General features: G+C 42.1%; 1 protein-coding gene across 1 annotated transcript in view; it reads right to left on the bottom strand.

Annotated features, from left to right (window-relative positions):
* Positions 1–14,228, bottom strand: part of LOC145342653 (SH2 domain-containing protein 1A-like) — a 51,811-nt gene that overhangs the window by 23,317 nt on the left and 14,266 nt on the right. The gene's annotated exons all lie outside the window — the stretch shown is intronic.

Below are 14,228 nucleotides of genomic sequence, written 5' to 3'. Positions count from 1 at the left end.
TTATATATGGGGTGGGATCTTATCAGTTTGCGAACCGGTAAGATAGGGCAAGGGGTCAAATATCAGGTTCATACCCAATTTCTTGCCTCTTACCATCTTGCTGGCCCCTTTCTACCTGTGAAATCAAAATTGGCCGAGATGGCAATCAAGGGGATGGGGGGGGGAGAGGAGGCGGTGACATGATGTCTGTGATGCGAGTCACTGATCTCCCATGCACAATAGTGCCCTTAGAGTTCATCAGCCTGTTTCTCGCTGAGCTAAGACTCCAACCTCCCCCTATCGCTGGGAATCAAATTAGGGCCTCTGCAATGCATAGAGTGCCGTAAGTTACCATCATCCACTTCGCTGACAAAAACGTTCAAAGCTTAAAATTTTTCTGAGAAAATTCCACCCGGAGTGCACACAAAGTAATCAATGTCCATTCAATGGCACTCTGCACCATGGGAGCTCTGCTATCCTATCAAAGCAACTGCTCCATTCTGGAAAGAGAGGAGACAATGTATTCCACTCTTCTTGCGTACAGTCCATCAGTCACCTTCCACATAAAGCAATGGAGGACGAAAGAAGAAATGTTGGCAGTGTCCCTGTTCCAGTGTGGAAGGAGGATCAGCCCAGCGTTCATTGCTCACTGAGATTGAGAGCTGCCTTCTCTGCGTTCTGGTGTTGCAGGGTTCTAGTACCGATACTACCAACCCACCCAAAATAATGCAGTCCGCAACCGAAGCCTGTGCACACACTGCAAAAAAAAAACGTTATTGTGGTTCTGAACTGGCACCTGCAGCACTAATATTACAGGTGCTACCTAGATGAATTTGCTAACCACTGCTTTCAATTAGTTGAAATAGGATTTGAGCTCCTTTCGAGAGGTTTTTTCCCATGCCAGCTTTTGAGAATTTTCATCCCAGTACTGCAACTTTGAACACCAGCAAAAAGTAGCGTCGAAACAATTGACATATTAAAATTCATTGCCTACAAATCTGATTTACCTGAATGCAGGGCAGAATTAGTTTGCATGATTCAAAATTCATGTCGTGATCTCATTCGGAGTGATTCACGGTGTAAAGCCAGTTTTTGGTGGGGCTTCTTCAAGGGGAAATGCATTCGCGTTTCAGGCAGCAGGGAAAATATACAGATTCAGGAAGGTGAGTGGCAGAGGTCAAGACAGATTACTTGTATCACACTGGAAGCTATGCTCCAGACGATAGAAGGAAAATGCTGTTTCCACTCTGCCAGGAAGCAGAAAGACCACAGGCAACCTCTCTGCTGCCAGTGGAAAGAGGTTGTAGAGAAGGTCTGTGCCAAATGTTTAACTACCTGGACACTGGCTGCTCAAAACAGTCCCCTCCTCCACCCCATAGAATCCTACAGTGCAGAAGGAGGCCATTCAGCCCATCCAGCCTGCACCAAGCACAATCTCAGCTAAGCCCTATCTCCATAACCCCATGCAGTTATCCTAGGTAGTACCCCTGACACTAAGGGGCAATTTAGCATGTCCAATCAACTTAACCCACACATCTTGGGATTGTGGGAGGAAACCAGAGCACCCAGAGGAAACCCATGCAGACAATGTGCAAACTCCACTCAGACGGTCACTCTAGTCAGGAATCAAATTTGGGTCCCTAGCGCTGTGAGGCAGTAGTGCTAACCACTATGCTAGCCTGCCGCCCTAAACTAACCTTTCTACTAACCAACGTCTCGCTTTACTCTATCTCCATTTCCTCATAGTCACACAAGCACCACTGATAGCAACCCACATTTCCTAACACCTCGCATCTTGCACCGTGTATATCGAATAGTTAACCATGACAGGCACATTTGCTAAAATCTTCAAGCCCTCATAGGTCCTCCCTTCTCAGAAAAGATCACAGACAAATTGAGACAGCAGGCTACGAATGGAGGAGGAACCCACACTCTACCCCCTCCCCATGGAAAAATTAAGTTAAAGGCCACATCGACCTTGACAACCGCAAATATTTCCAGCCATTCCATGATTGAATATTTAGTTGTGGCTGAAACAGTGACATTGCTCGATGAAAGCCTCCCTTATGAAGCAAAAGCGCCACAGACCGTCCTCCTCGATCTCAAGTAGGGTCTGCTATCTGAAGACTCAGTGTAAATTTATTTTGTACAGTGCCGTCCTTTCCATCCCTCTACTCCCAGCTGCTCCTGCCAGATCCTGAGTTTTTGGTGCTCCCCTCTGCCTGAGCCAGCCCTACCAGAACGTTACTGTTTAATTCCATAAAATCAATCATAAAATTGTTTTGGGAGCAGTCAAAGTGCAGCGCGAGTAAAACTTCTTCTGAGAAGTCAGAATAAAGTTTTAGAGATCAGAAAGCAGCCTCACGGGACCTCCTGAATCCAAAAAGGAGAAACTAGCATTAGTTAGTGAATGAATCCATTAAATAGGTTTGTTGATGGATCATTCCTGCCCAAGTGTGTCACATGCTTCTCACAGAGTTTATTTTGCAGCAAGTTATGTGGTAAAACGGATCAATATCACAAAAAGATCCGACATCCAGTGTTGAAGCCTTTGTTAAATATTTTAATCAGCCATGTGCAGCCCACTCCAATATGGTGGGTGACACATTTCAGAATGTAGAAAGAACATGTGTAGCACTAAAACAATGGAGATGCCAATGAATTGCTATGACATGGAGATGCTGGCGTTGGACTAGGTTGGGCACAGTAAGAAGTCTCACAACACCAGATTAAAGTCCAACAGGTTTATTTGGAATCACGAGCTTTCTGAGCACTGCTAGCTTTATTACTAAGATACTACTTTTCCGTGAGTGAATAAGTTCAATTGTGTTTCTATTGCACTGGATACAAAGATTTTGTATTTGGAGGAGTACATAGTGCAATTTGGTTAAATTTTCCTTGAATACCATAATGTGCCTTTGACACATGAAAAAAAATTAGTGGTAATTTACTGGCATACCCAATAGTTTATTCCCCATATTGCAGAAAAAAGCCTAAAAGATACAACATTGCATTTTTACAGTTTCAGATTTAGAAATTTCTGAAAGCTAAATGAGGGCACAAGGTATATTTCCTTGCAGGAAACTTTGGGGTATGTCCCTCGGGGACTTTTCTGCTATACACTTATTACACCATGTGTTAGCAAGATCATTTGAGTCATGGGTGGAGGGGGATGTCAACCATCCCTGTTCTTTTCCAAGTCACCCTGATAAGAGTCCCATGCTCAAAGTTGCAAACCATGGCCAAAGGCCAAACCAGCAGATCTTTTACGGTGGTGATGGAAGTGCTCAATTCTCAAGGAATGATTGCTGTTTCTAAGTGGAGGATCCTTGCGGAAGCAGATTTGTGATTCCTTTATGGGCAGCACAGCAGCACAGTGGTTATTACTGCTGCCTCACAGCATTAGGGACTGAGGTTTGATCCCCGGCTTGGGTCACTCTCAGTGCAGAGTCTGCCATTTGTTTCTACCTCTGTGTGGGTTTCCTCCGGATGCTTCAGTTTCCTCCCACTGTCTGAAAGATGTGCTGGTTAGATGCACAGCTCATGCCAGGTTTTCCGTCAGTGTACCCAAACAGGTGCCACAGCGTGTTGACAAGGAGATTTTCACTGTAGCTTCAGTGCAGTGTTTATGTAAGCCATGCGACACTAATAAATGAATTTAAACCTTTAACCACATCTGAAGAATGCAAGGGAAAACCAGCTCACATGTATTTTTACCTACTCATTTCTCAATGAAGGGGAACTGAAAAGCTCTTATGAGCAAATGAGGAGGAAAGGACAGTGTGGCATGGGGAAATCATCTTGGGCAGTTCAGCACCATACTACAATTATTTGGTTCACTTTTCAGAATTCTGGACTTGATTTTAATTTTGCTTTAAAGTTAATTTTTTTTCAGGAAAGATTACAGATGCTATGAATATCATCATAACTTGCTGTAATAGGCTACAATTGATTTCTCCACCATAGCGAAAGCAAATCTGTGTGTATACATATATAATCATTACACATAACAATAGGCCTACTTATTGAATTTTTGAAATTGATGTAATAATATCCTAATATATGCAAAAATAACATAAGGTATACTTCAGCAAAGCTCTTGACACACATGAGGATGTCTCAATACACTATTTATTAGTGAAGAAAATGAAGACCAATTGATGGTGTGCTTACCTTTTCAATGACACCAAAGAAAACATTAGAGCCCAACCTATGATGATCTTCTTGCCCAATGCCTTGCTTTGGTGTTCATAAATGATACCAATCACACTGGCATTTCATAATTCTCTTGAGGTTACAGGGTAGCTGATTTAAATGAAAATTTGGTGAGACCAATAACTCATGGGACTAGCCCCATTTTGAGCTGCTGATACCAAATTGAAAATCCAGTGTTACATGTGACTCCAGTCCCATAGCAAAATGACTGACTCTTAACCAGGCTACGAAACAGCCTAGCAAGCACTTGGTGTATTCAAGTAGGCAGCTCACCACCACTTTCTCAAGGGAAATAAATGCTGACCTTGCCAGTCGCCCTCACATTTCATGAATGAATTTTTAAGAATAAATATTATAACAATACCATACCAGTGTCAGGAGGATGATAGGTTGACATGTGCACTATAGATGATAACCTAGGTTGACTCTTTTTTGCATGCTAAACTGAGGTCTTGTTTGCCAGTGCCAGTGGTTAGGTTAAAGACATGGAGGAATGATTTGGAAAAGAGAAGTGAGTTTTCCCACCAACATTTCAGTCTCAATACACTGAAACAGAGAGCTGGGAAGTTATCCTGTTATTATTCGCTGGTCTAGCCTAGAACTGCTGCACTTCAAAATAATTTAGTATTGAAATTATCCTGGGGATCATTGAGACCTAAATTTTGCAGTTGGACAAATGAAGAGGCTAATAACACTATCCATTATGATAGAATAAATCAGATTGCAACTTGTGCATTTAAACCGGAATTTCTCATAATTACTGTATAGTTTACTCTGATCCTCCACAAAACTTATTATAATTGAAACACACCAATTGGTTCCACGGTGAAATATATTACAGGTGTGAAACTGTTGTTCTCAACCACTAAATACACCAGAAAAAATTAGGACCAATGCCTTCAGAAGTTTTAAAGTGCATTAAATTTTAAGTACCAAACAAACTGACCCGGGTCAATATCTCTATGCTACCTGGTAGCTTTTTTTTTTAAATCCTTTCACCCGAAGGGATGATAGATCAATAATTCACATTTTAAGATTTTTACTGTAACAAACAGATTAAAAGCACCATTTTTGTAGGCAACTTATATAGAACAGAACTTTCTCTTTTTGCTGTTAACACAACTGCAAAACCCATTTCACAGGTATACTTCACACTGTTCCTGATGTAGTAGTTTGATTCCCCAGAGCCAGCCCAAATTGATTCTTAGCACCTCAAGGTGCCATTACTTTCCTTTACAGCCTGGTAACTTTTAACCCCAGACTGCCTTTCGCAAGAATGGTTTTCCTGGTGATGCTCCCTCTAACACAAGATGGGCAAATCCTCCAGTTTCATTTCAAATCCTCAGGAAGTTGGTCTTTTCAATTCAAACTCAAGCTTCCACCTATATTCCTGCAGTGAACCACAGATATTACCTTATTTTGGCCTCTTGCTTTTCCCTCTCTCCCAAGATCCTGACAAACAGCCTCAAGTAAGTTTCAAGGATATCTTTAAGAAAACCCAATCGTTCAATCCAAAGGACCCATCTTTCTCAAAACCTATCTCTATGGCAATGTAAATCACATGGGCTTTGTGTTCAGGTGGAAAACCTGATTACCTATTCTTTAGTTTATTTATTAGTTACAATTAGGCTTACATTCACACTGAAATGAAGTTACTATGAAAATTCCCTAGTCTCTGAATACTACACTCCAGTGCCTATTTGAGTACACTGAGGGAGAATTTAGCACAGCTAATGCACCTAAACAGTATGTCTTTCGGACTGTGGGAGGAAATGGGAGCACCTGGAAGAAACCCATGCAAACACAGGGAGAATGTGCAAATTACTTTCCCTACATGACAATGACCTAAGTCAGGAATTGAACCCAGAGCCCTGGTGTTTTGAGGCAGCACTGCTAACCACTGTGCCACCCCTTTACATTCCAAATCTGTTCAATCTTGCAATTAAATAGACAGTTTAAAACATAACTGTTTCCAATCTGCAATTTACAACACTTTCTTGGGACTTTACAGACTCACCCAGTCTACAACCACTGCAGACACGGATGTCGCTGCCATTGTTTCCAAGTGTGAACAGCTCACACCTTCTTTGCAGCAAACAACCCAGAACTCCCTTCAGCCACTAGGTCTGTTGTTAGGCAAACTTCAGAACGGACCACATGATCCTTTTCATTCTACCCTAAACTGAAGGTACAGTCTGAAACATAACAATCTCATAAACCTCACATTCGGTGCACCCTGAAAATTTATTTTTGCAGGTATGTTCCATCAAAAATTAACTGTGTTGGAGAACAGGAAAAATATTTCTTTCCTTCTGAGTCTTGTTGTTTTTCTCACCTTATTTTGCTTTCTGTACATGATTTCATAAATAAAAAATTTAAACTATCCGAAGTATTTATCAATCTGATTTGTTGAAGAGGCACACTGTTGTTCACTCAGCTCATACATGTTACATAACCCTTCACGAAGGCAGCACACCATGAAGGATCACTGGTTGCCCCTCAAAAGCTGAGCAAATGTTTGTCAGCAGTGGTAAACATAATGAAAGTTGTTCTTTTATCACTGATCCCAAGGTCAAGGTTATATTTTACATATTTAAACCATTAACTTAGACAACTATCACTAATCATACAGAACTAACACTTTTTTAGTGTAATTCAGTTAGGTTATTTTAGGACTTCTGTCAAAAATTTACCTTGTTTTATAAACAGAAATCATCATGCGCAATTATTCTCCTTTTTTGAAGATATCCCTCATTTCTCTTCAGCTTTTTTTTCCTCCCTATCCTTAGTATACTGGGGTGAATTGTGGCATTCCTAGTGTCACTATGACTGAGATAGTTGAATAGGTTCACACTAAACCTACGCGCTTGGCCGATTCAGTTCATTACTGAATACTGCACCCAATCACCAAACATTGAGGGAGCTGTCAGTTTTTGGAATTACATCAAAAAGCAATAAAGGCTCACTTAAAATGTTTTTCTTTCTCAGTAATGATAGCCAATAATCATCAAAATGTGGGTTACAATCTCCAATGAGACTACATTGACTTCCACATCACTAAAAAGCCACCATGATATTAAAATATCATAATAAATAATGACGCTTGCTTTTATTTGACAGCCTATCACATTACACAGTTTAATGTTCTTCACATTATGAATTACTTTTGGAATGCAGTCTGTACGCTAAGATGGTATAGCTTATTAAGGCATGAAGAACTCTGTTTCATAGGAGCTTACGTTTTACATTTTGTAAACCAAGTCTCGTATTGTACCATTAATGGGGACATCATGCTGTTAAATATTAGAAATAATCAAAACTAATATATTCAAATGAAACTTGATTCTCCATAATTTGAAAAAGGGATTTTTTGCTGTCTTATAGGTTATCATTCCCAACTTTCACTTATAAAACACACTTTAACAAGTCTTTCATTACAGCTACAATTATCCAATTTTTAAACAATTCTCTCCCCAAGATTGTGGCCAGGCATTATATTGGGCATACAATCCTTTATACCAATTCTATGCCTGGGCAACAGATTAAAATCTGTTCTTAAATCAGCTTTTAATGGATTAATGCTTTTAATACACTGGTGAATTGCACGCACATCAACATTTTTGTTACTCATATCCCGGTGTGATTTTGACTCAAAAACATTCAATTTGAGAATTCCATTCTTACACCTTCATATTTTACTTCAGTTGATGTTCTTGCTTCTTGATAAAGAGACCACTGGTGATAAGCCAATCACGCAATGCAAATAATACAATTAATGAAATAATACACTGATGGCAAAAAATAGTAGTTTCATTTTACAATAATATTTAAATGAGCAGGCCACCCAGACAGGAACAAAATTGTTAATGCAATCCTTCGTTCTACCCTGTAAATTATGCGGGTTGAAAAATCAATATGTATTCAAATTAAAAGACAACACATACTCCTGCTACTCCATTAGAGCCATAATTTGGAACATGCATTTGCTGAGATGACTATTTCAGGTCCCTTGCAGTCTGATCCAGTTTCTCAGTTAGTCTATGACCTGCTACAAGTGTGACAATGTCTCTCAGACTTGGCATTCCAGCTGACTCAAACAAAGGATGGAGGAAAGACTGAATGCCGATGATAGACTTAATGCAGAAGATAAATGCACAGTTTTGGAATAATTTCACAAACAATGCCCTTGGTAGGAATCAACAAACAATATATTTACATTAAAAAACAAGTTAGGCAGAAAACTTCTGAAATGTGAAACAATTATCACTTCAATGAAAGGCTTGTGATTAACATGTGCTTTGTGGATGTGAATAGGGAACAGTAAACTATAAGTTGGATATTACAAATTAACACTCCTGAAGTATTTTTCACTATTAATGTAATTTGAAAAATTGGTGATAGTGATCCAGCGACCTGCTTTCTATTTGTTCCTATATGTTTGCTAAACGAAAATCTGAGAAGTGAAAAACATAATCAGCAATAAAAATGAAAATTGCTCCCTAATGTGAACTTTCCCATTGGGAGTGAGCTTTAGAAAATTCAGGCAAGAAAAGACAGAGTGCTCAGCAGCGTAAATTCATAAAATCTCTCTTCATTTTTAGAAGCTGCAGGAGGAAAATTTTCTCTTGGTAGTACACAGCTTGAATATCACTGAAGAAAGAAACATATAGAAGCTTTTCATCTTGCATTCATCAGGACATTTGCAAGAATGACAGTTGTAAAGGGAGCCACAATTTGTACTTCATGAAAAGAGATTGCTGATTGTTGAAAGGTAGACTCTGATTGGTAGATGACTGACAGTTAACTGCCAAGATTCATTCAAATTTGAATTAGGCATGTTGACTGATCGGTCAAGGCATTACCCAGGGGAATGCATCAGAGCATTTCTGTCACCTATTTTCGTCAGTTGAAACAGATGCAATATGTGGACATATTCTTTTTGTCTGCAAAGAACAGGGCGCTGCGTCGTAATATATGTGGTCTCTGACTGAGCAACACTGCGAGCCCGATTTATAATCTTAAATTGGTTGTCAGCATAATTCTTACAACACTTAGGATTGCTTAGCCAATACTCTCCAATCACAGAATTACTTCTAAGGTTGGACACTAAGGGTAGAATTTAGCATGTCTGCCCAAGGTACGTACGATCCCATCTGAGGCCAACAGAGAATGCCATTCGCCAAGCCTCACCCGTGCCCGGAATCGGGACAGGCGTGAGGATAAAATTCCGGCCTAAGTTTTGAATTTTGCAAGAACAGGCTGGTTAGCATCACTTTATTCAAATGTCTTTTTGGCTTGGTGGCAGCATCCTGTTAGTACTGAACACTAGTCACAGCATGAAATGATTAGTTTCACCTCTTGTTCAGTTTTTGATCTGACTGTAACAACAGCTTCGTCATGTCTCTTTTCTCGGCGATATTGAAATTGTTCTCTTTCAAACTGGTTTATTTCTTGTTATATTAAGTCATTCAGTAAGAAGTTACTTTTAAAAGTTTTAAATTTGATACTGCACTGATACTAGGTTTGAGAAAGACAGTCTTACTCTTATGGTCAACCAGAGTTCCAAGATAATTTTCAGTTTCTCATCTATATCAAAGTAAAGTTGACAGTTTCTTCTTTTATTATAGCATATCCTCCGACGTGACATTGAATAATGCCAAATTCATGACATTGGCCACATTCAGAAGTCCGCTCCAACTACATTTGTAAGCTAAGTACCACTGAGCATGCTCAATCAAGTATGCTATATGCACAAAAGAGATATGAGCATTTCTTTTATGAAGCTGGTGCCTCCATGTGAATAACTGATACCAGCAGAGCACGTATACGAAATACCCATTAATCCACCATTTGCCAATTCAAGGTCAAAAATATGGGTGACTGTGTGTGTGGAATTTGCATGTTCTCCCCGTGTCTGTGTGGATTTCTTCCAAGTGCTCCGGTTTCCTCCCACAATCCAAAGAAGTGCAGGTTAGGTGGATTAGCCATGCTAAATGTGCAGGTGTTATGGGAATAGAACCAAGGTTGTGCCTTGGTAAGATGCTCCTTTGGAGAGTTGATGCAGACTTGATGGGCCAAATAGCCTCCCTCTGCACTGTAAGGATTTTTTGGATTCTATTCTGTGGGGATCTGCGTTGGCACCAGGTGTTGCAAAGACACATCAGTGCTCCAAGTTGAAAATTTGGATAAACTCAAACAAATGTAAAGTGGGAGAAAGTCAAATTCACTGTGCTCATCCCAATCGGAATCAAGAATAACACTGTAATTAGAATTTATCACAAATTTGCACATTTTATATACAAATGACTTTTATTAATTTATCCTTCACCATACTGCATAACTCATTCCCTCCCAGTTTTCACCTCTATTCCTGAGGGCACTGATTGTTGAATGAGTTGTACTGCCCAGGTATTGACCGCTTCCTGATGTCTCACCCAACTAGCCTACTTAATGTATAAACAGAATTTCTGAATCTCTCATACAGAGAGTACTAATGTCAATCTTTACTTGTGTTTTTTTCCACTAGATAACAGCAATCCAGCAGCCTGGTTGATGTAACACCCTGTTGTTCCAGGAGTAGTAGGTGGCAGCAACCCAGTGACAGCCCTAACACAGCTAACACAGAAACAATCCTGGAAACTTCTGACATTAACACTTTTTATACACTCACAGGATGGACTTTTTGTTCCACTTGTCACCCACTCACCTTGCATCCTTTCAGTGATTTATTCACAAATAAACAGTATTTATGCATCTACCGTTCCAATACAGCTATACTCATGGCTTTTCACTTGTCTTAGAATAGATTGACAGATAATGTAGATGAATGCATTACGTTTCTTAGGCAAATGGTTAAGATAGAAAAGATCCATCAAATAGCAAACATAATTTAAATTCAACATGCGCTCACTGTTGGCTTTCACTTGTGTCTAGATATGATACATCCTAAAAGTCATTCCCAATTTTGTGCCTTTTTTCAGGAGGGCTGCAGGGAAAAACCTAGGGACATTCTCCTCGTGTCTGCGTGGGTTTCCTCCGGGTGCTCCGGTTTCCTCCCACAGTCCAAAGATGAGCAGGTTAGGTTGATTGGCCGTGCTAAAAATTGCCCTTAGTGTCCTGAGATGTGTAGGTTAGAGTGATTAGTGGGTAAATATGTAGGCATATGGGGGCAGGGCCTGGGTGGGATTGTGGTCGGTGCAGATTTGATGGGCTGAATGGCCTCTTTCTGCACTGTAGGGTTTCTATGATTCTATACAGGCCAGTGAGCCTAACTTTTTTCTGTTGTGGATAAGTTGTCATAAAGTATTCTGAGAGACAGAGTAGGGAGGCAAGGACTGATTAGGGACAGTCAGCATGGCTTTGTGAATGGAAAATCATGTCTCACAAATTTGATTGAGTTTTCTCTAAAGAAGTAACCAAGAAGGTAGATGAGGACAGTGTAGTTAATGTTGTCTGCAGGGATCTAGCAAGGCCTTTGTCAAGGTACCACATAGTATGTTGTTGTATAAGATTGAGATAGCCAAATAGATACAAAATTGGCTTAATGACAAAAGACAAAAGGTGTCTTACAGGATTGTTTTTCAAACTAGAGGCCTGTGACCAGTGGTGTACCTCAGGGATTGGTGCTGTGTCCACCTTTATTTGTCATTTATATTAATGATTTAGATGAGAATTTAGAAAGCATTGGGCCCTATTTTACCATTTTGATCCTAAGTGCAAGGCACAGCACAGCATCACTATGTGGGAGGAGATCAGGGGGCTATTCTGAAGGGCTCCTTCAGATTGGTCCAGGCACCAGAATTGCACAACTCCACTATTGCGCGGATGGCTACATGGGCCTCATTAAAGCAGGTCTCTGCCTCAGACACAGGCCTCTGCAAAAGGTGTCATCAGCCATGTCCAAAGCGGAAGCCTGGGCTCCTTCTCAAATGCTTCTGGGATGTCCAAGCTCCTGACAATGAAGCTGTCATGCATGCTGCCTAGGTGTCTGGCGCAGATGTGCATGGTGGTCATATTGTGGTCGCACACAATTTATACATTCAGGGAGTGGAACCCCTTTCTATTAATAAATCATCATGGATTCTGTAGGGGGCCCCTGAGGGCGACGTGGGTGCAGTCGATGGCCCCCTGTATGTTAGGCATCCCCACAATGGCTGTGAACCCTGCGGGTGGGGTTTCTTAATGGGCCTGGTCCAGGTTAAATTTAATGTACTGCCCAGCCTGGGCACACAGGGCTCCAGTGACCTGTTTGACACAGGTGTGCACAGCTGACTGGGGGATGCCACAAACATCTCCGCTCGGGCTCTGGAAAGAACGTCGCATAAATTCAGAGCGGCCATCAATTTGACAGCCATTGGAAGCAGGTGTCCCCCCACCTCAAGGTGCCAGTTGCTGCAACAGATTACACAGGCCTTGCATGGTATCCTTTCAGAGTCAGAGATGTTGGTGGCATACAGTGTCCGACATCTCCCGAAAGGACACTCGTACAGGGAATTGCCGGGGTCTCTACTCCCCACTTCTCCTATGCCCCTGCTTTGGATGAATGGCAGCCACCTCCTGCCTCTGGTGGTCATCTCCCTGCAAGTGGTAAGGCCCGGGTCTCCTGTGCCTACAATTCTTCCTCCACTTTCTCCTCCTCAGCTCCTCAAAAGAACAGCAAGATTGATCGGTTGATTGCAAAAGGCATCTCATCACTCTGAATTGGGGGGGGGGGGGGGGGGGGGCGGTGGAGATGAACAAATGTGGAAGTCATGCAACGCTGCTTACCCCTAGCACACCAACAATCAGAGCCCTCTCTGCCCTCCAATTGCCCCAGCCAGATGCTCCCCACAATCACAGCCCATGCCTCCTGCCCCCCAATTCCCCAGCCACATGCTCCCCACAATCACACCTCCCCTATTCCCCCCCAATTCCCCAGCCACATTCTCCCCACAATCACAGTTCCCCTATTTCCCCAGCCACAATCACAGTTCCCCTATTTCCCCAGCCACATGCTCCGCACAAACACAGCTCCTTGCAAAGCTGAGAGACTGCAGCAGTGCTATTTGCTTTGTGCACATCCTTCAGCTGGAAGTGAGTGCATTAGGACCCAGCAGCACCGCAAGTCCCAAGGTCAGTAGTGAGACTCGGGTCAGTACTGCGAGACAGATATTGGCGACCCTGCAGAGCAACAGACCCCACTCCCTCCCCTCCACACCCTCGCAGAGCCACCACTGACCCAAGAAAGAAAATGGCTGCAATAACAGGACACCCGTGAGTAGCAGAGAACCATTGGATGCCTGTCATTTACCTTTTCACTGACTCTCACTGATGCGGCACCCGAATCAGACTTATATTGAACATGTCTATTTCACACCGATTCTAGATTGGCAAATGCGATGGGTAAAGGGGGAAGTGCTGGCAAAGTTGGGCAGGCAGTCCATTAATTCAATTTCAATGCATGCAAATACATTTAGTTCACCGTTGCGCTCATTTTGGGCATGATTCGGATCGTGGCCATTTTTTGGTCTTGGTAAAGTGGGCATCTGCCCGGATGTGGGTGCAGAACACGATACTGGCCTCACACCTGACTTTACCAAGTTTTCGTACCAAAAAATAGGCACAACGCTGTGATAAAATTGGGCCCTTTGATTCTAAGTGCTGGGTGGACTTAAAACTGGGAGTGTTTCAGATCTGTCTTTTAGACCCGTTCTCCAGTGCCCCCACACACACTGTACCTGAAAAAATATCAGCAATTCCAAATTGAGCCACAGAAGCCCGTGGGCAGGGCTTAATGCAACCAAACTTCTATAGCTCCGATCAGCACCTCCTGAATGAGCAGAGAAAGAATGATAGAATGCAACCCCACTGCCACATCCCTCCCGGGCCCACTAGTGTCAACTCCTGATCCCACCATCCCCAACATTACTGACCCCCTTATCCCCTATCTCCCCCTCACCCCTTCCCTCCATCGATCTCAGGCAGAGTGGCAGTGGACGCCCCCTTCCCAGACAGAGTGGCAATGGTACCCCTTCCCTCCCACTAATCTCAGGCCG

Source organism: Carcharhinus amblyrhynchos, chromosome 4 (assembly GCF_965287045.1).
Source record: "Carcharhinus amblyrhynchos chromosome 4, sCarAmb.v2.hapA, whole genome shotgun sequence".
NCBI lineage: Eukaryota > Metazoa > Chordata > Chondrichthyes > Carcharhiniformes > Carcharhinidae > Carcharhinus > Carcharhinus amblyrhynchos.
This window is presented reverse-complemented; position numbering and strand designations above follow the sequence as displayed.